The following is a 7,589-nucleotide window of genomic DNA, read 5'->3' on the forward strand; positions in this document are numbered from 1 at the left end:
TTATTCTGCTGTATATGTATACATACATCTCTCCCTTTTTGTAGAGTCTCTCTGATCCAGTCTAACATATATTTAATTAGCCGAAGCTTAAGACAGCCCATTTTGAAATATGCGGACATGCTTGCGGTTCCTTCTTCCTCTCTTTCATATCTGTTTTGATTTTAAGTTGGATAATTACATTAATAATTTACCTAAGGAAACTTTTTACTGCATAATAACCTTTAAGAGACATGCTGTATTTGTTGTGTTACGTCTGATAACATGACACTGATGCCGCAGAAAAAAATGGAAAGAAAAAGGAGAAAGAATAGATCTTTTTAATGGAATTTAGCAATAGGTCTCTGGTGTGCTCATTAGGATGACCAGTTTGACTTATTTTACAGCCATTTGTAATTAGTATCTGTGAGAGTTATTGCCATAATCAGCCTAGCGTTGCTCCTGACTTCCTTTGTTAGCCATTAACTTTGCTGTTTTTTACTTGCTATGTGAAGGCGGCCATTCGTTAACGGCAGCAGTTGTAAAACTAATAAAACCGTACGGTTCCTAAAGGAGAGGTTTCATAATTTCATAGATATGAGATTTTTCTCAACCTCCAAAGCAGCCCTGACAAGACCGCGCTTGACCGCATGTTGGATATGAGAGCGATATTAGTGATAAATAATCCTGAAGTCATCAAGTAAACCAGCGGTGCATTACGACCAACAGTAAATAATGCTACAATGGCTCGTGTTACGTACTTGTTTACTATTGCCATACATCAGCTAACAGGTGTGGGCGGAGCCTCCCATCCTCAGCTGGTCACATGACCCATAAATCACAGCGCAGTAAGGAAAGAGTCGAGCTCTGAGCTGCGTTTCAGAATAGTGATGAAGATCCGTGACCCAGGGGCTTTAGTATATCATTCACCATCAGTCTTTGAGTTCAGGCCAATCTCTGCCTTCTCCTGCACTGGGTTTTATTTCTTGCGCCTTTAGTGCCCAGCTAATGGCTTATTTATTACTTCCATACTTTATAAAGAGGATCCTGTGTGGCCTAATTAAGGGCCGGCCTTCTTTGGAATTCTATGATAATTATGGGGCTTCGTTGTTTTAATATTAGTCCTTGCCAGGCTGGAACTCTCATACGTTCTCACTGTTCCCGGAGGGGATTTTTTTATGGCCGCTTTCACTAAGGGCAGACTGATGGATCTCGGGCAGAGCGGCAGTGAATGTTTATACGGCTGCAGTGAAAGTTGAGTCATCTCAAATCTCCTGTTTCAAAAGTCCTTCAACAATCTGCTTGAGCTGAAATATATATGAGAGCGCCGCTCGCCACGAGCTACCTCACATAGTTAGCCGAAGAACCGGCTTCGGCGGCGGCGCTTCGCCGAGAGTTCGGGCTGCTGTGTAAACATGCAGAATGACCCATGAAAGCTCTCGTGGGACGCAGCACTACAGTATATGGAAAATTTTCTAACATAGAAACAGCCATTCATGCATATGTATGTGCTGAAGCAATATAGATGCATATCGCTGCCATTTTCCACATATGTCTTTTATTACGGTAGACAAATGCATGAGTTAAATATGCACCTTTAGTCTGTCTGTCAAATATACAGTGATACGATCAGACTGATGCATGAAAACTTCTGAAAATCATAGATTATTAAGATAATTGGTAGATTTTTTCATTCACAATGACACATTTGGCAGACACTTTTATCCAAAGCGATTACATTGCAAGGTATACATTTTATCAGCTCATGCATTCCCTGGGAATCCTTTTAATGTTCCTGCAGATGGTCCAATTTCAATCACTGGATTTCAGCTTAGACACATACACGCTTTCATTTAGTCTGTCACCAGCATTCACAAATGCTTTTACCCAGAAGGCACCTGGAACAGTGTCAAATAGATAAATATTCATGGATGGAGAAAGAGATGGTGCTTGGAGAGAATGCCGGTTTACATATAGTATGTCAGGATGGTTTTGAGCAATTATCAGCTATGGCAGAACTTTGTGTGTGTGTTTGGTATGGAGTGCAGGTTACAGGAGAATTCCCATTCATTTTCCATAGAGAAATGTGTGACCCTGGACCATGAAACCAGTCATAAGTAGCGTGGCTATATTTGTAGAAATTATAGCCAACAATACACTGTATGGGTTAAAATTATTGATTTTTCTTTTATGCTAAAAACCATTAGGATATTAAGTAAACATCATGTTCCATGAAGATATTTTGTAAATTTCTTACCGTAAATATGTCAAAACTTAATTTTTGATTAGTAATATGCATTGCTAAGAGCTTCATTTGGACAACTATGGACAATTTTTGCACCCTCAGATTCCAGATTTTCAAATAGTTGTATCTCGACCAAATATTGTCCTATTCTAAGAAGCGTATGTATTCAGCTTTCGGATGATGTATAAACATCAATTTTAAAAAATGTACCCTTATGACTGGTTTTGTGGTCCAGGGTCACATTCATATATTTAATAATGTATTGACTGTTCAAGACAGACATTCTTAAGTCCACCGAACTGTTGAATTCCTTCAGTGATTGTATGTTGTTGTTTTTTTAAGTAAACTTTTGCATTTTTAAAGAAGTCAATAATTTTATACTTTACTATATTTTTTAGTCAGTAACATCTTCAGTGTTCATAGAATGTGTATTGCTTATTTAAAGGGATTGTTCACCCAAAAATCATTTTTTCTAAACACAAAAGGAAGATATTTTGAAGAATGTGGGTAACCAAACAGTTGCTGGTCCCCATTGACTTCCATAGTATTTTTTTCTTAGTATAGTATCTTCTTTTTTGTTTAGCTGAAGAAAAAAAAAACTCATACAAGTTTGGAACAACATGAGAGTGAGTAAATAATGACAGAATTTCCCTTTAAAGGGATAGTTCACCCAAAAATACCTAGTTCTGCCATGAAACGCAGGCTGGCGGGTTGTTAACGTCACTGATGATATCACAGAATTTTATGACTTGGCACAAGCTGATTGGTTCATGTTGCATACGCAACCAATGAGCTTGCAGCTATTTAAATGGCTGGTAGCATTCACTTGGGCATTTCGCAGCGTGCTTTCAAAATTCCTCTGAAACCCTCCACCTTCCCCAGCTCCACCTGTATGGATCCGCTACGGGTTATTTTATGCAATTTGTCCAGCAGCAGTATGGCTTAAATACTCACAGCACCCTATTGCCATATGCTGTGGCAGGAGCAAGTTCTGTATTTGCTTGCAGCAGCAATAATCTACGACTACAGCAATAACCAACAGCAGCAGTAGCATAGCAGATCTATTCCGCCAAGACTAAATACATTAACATGTCATATCCATTACCATGCTAAACTTTTCAGAGAGTTGTCATTACAGAAATGAAAATTACCCCATGATTTACTCATCCTCAAGCCATCCTAGGTGTATATGACTTTCTTCTTTCAGACAAAAACATTTAAAAAATCTTTATAATGGTAGTGAATGGTGGTTCAGCAAATTAAAGTGTATCCATCCATCATAAAAAGTACTTCACACGGCTCCGGGGGTTAATATAAGTGAATCAATGCGTTTATGTAAGAAAAATATCTATATTTAAAACTTAGCTATCGCTAACTGTCGTACGAAGGACGCAGCCAAATGCGGTAATTAACATGGAAGCGCAGAGGAGAGAGCAAAACAAAACACTGGTCAAGAATTAGAAATACAAAACAAGGATTTGTAATGAAAAATGTTGAGGGTTTCGATATAAGCCAAGAGGAGACTGGTTTTCCTTTGGTGTAAACAAAACTTGCTTCTCGCAAGACTAGCATATTCTCAGCAGACCTTAAGGTACATCTATGTCCTACATCATTCACTAGAATGACAGTTAATGGAAGCTAGAGAATACAGATTATAAAATTTTGAATATCGATATTTTTCTTACACAAATTCATCGTTTCACTTCAGAAGGCCGTTATTAACCCCCTGGAGCTGTGTGGAGTACTATTTATGAAGGATGGATGCACTTTATTGGACTTCAAAATCTCAACACCCATTCACTGCCATTATAAAGCTTGGAAGAGCCAGGACATTTTTTAATATAACTCATCTGAAAGAAGAAAGCCATATACACTTAGATGGCTTGAGAGTGACTAAACCATTTTTAGATGAACTATCCCTTTAAGTAATCTTTAATTCTTAAATACCTTTTGCTTCTAATCAAATTGTGATTAATCGCTGTTTCCGTTGTTTCAATGCTCAGAACTAGTTATTGACATATTATTTGAAATCCTTAAGGAGAAAATGAGTGGGGAAAATACTTCCGGAATCAAATCTGCTGAAAAAATGAGCTGTCAGTGCTCAACTTTATTTTTGCTTTTCCTTACATGAACTTCTTGGAGAGCCAGAAATAATACATTAAAAATGTCATGTTAAATATTGTGATTGAAATCTAAGAAACTGTTTCTGTGCTCAAGAAAGACATCTCAAATCTCCCCAAAAAAATGCCTGAACTATTTGCTTCGGACAGCATGATCCTACAGAGCAGCAGACATGCAGCGATGATCCAGCCAGCACCTGAAGTGAGTGAACACAGGTTTGAAACATGTGTGAGAGGATGTGTTTTGCAGCTGCAGTGCTGATTGCCGCTCATCTGTTCATTTCATCACCTTGTATTAACTAAATAAGTCTGACATCTATAGAAAGGCCTGGATTAGAATCATCATCAGACTTTCTTTACGATCTGCTGTTGTAGTTATCCTCTGCGTGCCTTTGGGTGCTCCGACAGTCCATTGTCTCTCCAAGAAAAGTCTCATGGTCCGCTGTAAATCTGCCATGGAACGAGAAGCTCTCCTACGCGGATGCCGCCGCGGCCTCGCTAGCCAAATCCCTGACTTGGACGGCACTCTTTGCTTTTTGGCAGCTGTCTGTAGCTCACGTCTGCTGATTCCATCAGAGGTATTAGTTACTTTACCTCCACCCTCCACCTCCTCCCTGTGTTCTCATTAAGCATGCAGAATCCATTTGTTTAGTGAGCAGCGGAGGGAGTGACTGTGAGCACACCCAGGCTGTAGATTGATTTATTAACTCTGATTCGTACCTGGGAGATGATCACAGTGTCTCTGCTGTTTGAATTTCAATCGGGAAGGACTTCCCTGCTCACCGGGAATCTTCGAAAGAAGAACTTTTCCGAACTTCTTACCTGGTTTTGCTTCAGAACGCGGATTTAACATTGGACATGTGGTGATCTAATGTAACAAAATTTAAAAAGTTTTAATACATTTCGTTTTAATACAAGAGCAGTCATGGCCTAATGGTAAGGGAGTCAGAGAGTCTTTTAACCCGAAGGTCACCGGTTCGATTCCCACACCGGGAGGAATTGAAGGTGGGGATTGTGAATGAACAGCACTCTTTCCACCTTCAATACCATGACTGAGGTGCCCTTGAGCAAGGCACCAAACCTCTAGTTGCTCCCTGGGTGCTGGAGCAATGGCTGCCCTCTGCTCCGGTGTGTGTTTACAGTGTGTGTTTGTTCACTTCTTACTGCTGTGTGTGTGCACTTGGATGGGTTAAATGCAGAGCACTAATTTTGAGTATAGGTCACCATGACAATACGTCATGACTTTCACTTTCTTATTACATTTACTGTCAAATGTGGGATGACAACGAGGTCCCTATATATTTTACTGTTTAAAATTGTACTGTAGCTACAGTATGTTATTACTATATGTAATGTTACTGTAATTTTTAAATCTTGAATGTTACATAATTTACTCCAGTGTACATAAATGATAATCACACTTTTGAGACTTCTGGGATGTATTTTTATGTTTTTTCAATGTAAATGATAAAATTAACATTTTATACACAAAACGGTTATATTAGTATTATTTATATACTATAATTTTTTTATATTTTAATTACATTTTAATTGTATATTTTCAGTTTTCATTTAGATTTTTTTTATATATATATGTATATATAGCAAATTACTGCACAAAATTAATTAACAAATTATATATATTGGTTGGGGTACTCGGTTGGAGTACTCGGACTTGTACTCGGACTCGAGTCCGGTCTCGAGTTCAATTTTTAGCGGACTCGGACTTGTCACGGACCCGGATGCATTTTGACTCGGACTTGACTCGGACTCAAGCTTTTCGGACTCGGGAATAATTGCCGAGTCCAGCCGAGTCCAGGAACAGTTGACGGAAATTTTACTGACTCGCATTATTACGAAAGTGACATTCAGTATTCGCACTTGTTTAAAAGTCTTGCCAGAACTTGAAAGCCTGCTGGTTTCTTTGCATACACAAACCCCCAAAGTGCGCTCAACGAAAGCGCCTCTCAGTCAGCGTGCAAATGCTGAATTAAGTTTACTTTTGGATGTTATTGCTACACATTTACACGAAAAGTAATGTAAAAATGCACCGTCTTGGAGAGTATTAATGCAAATGCGGTCGGTTTTGTCTTGTGAGTGAATTTAAACAGTTGGGAGAAATACAGATGTGTGTCACAATATATGATCGGTGCATCCGGTCTTAAAGCGACAGCAATGTAAACCTGCTGCAGCAGACTGTGTCATATTAAATTTGCCTATTTTATCTCACAATTCAGATTTTTTTTTTTTATATGTTGTTTATATGTTGTATTTCGGACTTTATAACTCAAATTAACTCAACAGAGTTTTCTGAGGGGAAAAATGTCAGAAGTGTGGGATTTAAACTCATGATTTTGAGCTGAGGGGAAAAGGGAGAATGTCATTTCTTATCAAAATTGTGAAATATAATCTCGGAATTGTGAAAATAAAGTCAGAATTTTGAAATATAAACTCAAATTTACTTTTTTTTACTCTTTTATTCCATGGCCTCCATAGACTGCTACTTAAAAACTGTCACCTTACAGCCTCATTTTCATCCAAGAAAAAAAATAATCAAAATGCCATCTACCCTGTCTAAGGTCTTAACATTCATCATATAAAACCCAAAAACAGCCAAAATCAGAGATAAGAGGTGAATTTTCTGCTCCTCAGGTCTCATTCACTAAGCTTCCTACCCACCCCGTTGAATTTATACATTTACTATGTAACAGCAAATAAAGACAAGTCCTGTCCTGCCCTATAATTTTTCACATTCCAAAAGCTGTTTCACTCTGAAATATGTCACAATACATAAGTTATAACTTCTGTTACATGACTTTAAAGTTTGCTGAGCAGGACACTAATTATAAGATGGTGTGAAATCAAAAATCCAAATGGCAATATGCAATAGCTGTCAACTCGACTCGGACACACACTCGACCCAACACTAGTATGTGCTATATATATAGATTTAGTTGCCAAGGCAAAATTTTTAATTGCTATTTTTTTATTTTAAATTTTTATTTATAAATTTTTTTTTTTTACAATTTCAGTTACTGAAAATAATATTAATAGTTTAGGTTAACAACACTGGTAAAGATGTTTTATTAATAACATCTTAATGTAAAATTGTGTTTTTACATTTAATATAATTATTATTTTTTAATGCATTTATTATATAATATACATGTATTATATATACACATAAAATTTGGTAATTGTTTGGTGTAATAATGTGGTATTTTGATTTGTTTTTATTTCAGTTTTAG

The sequence above is a fragment of the Garra rufa genome, chromosome 16 (genome assembly GCF_049309525.1).
Source record: "Garra rufa chromosome 16, GarRuf1.0, whole genome shotgun sequence".
Classification (NCBI taxonomy): Eukaryota; Metazoa; Chordata; class Actinopteri; order Cypriniformes; family Cyprinidae; genus Garra; species Garra rufa.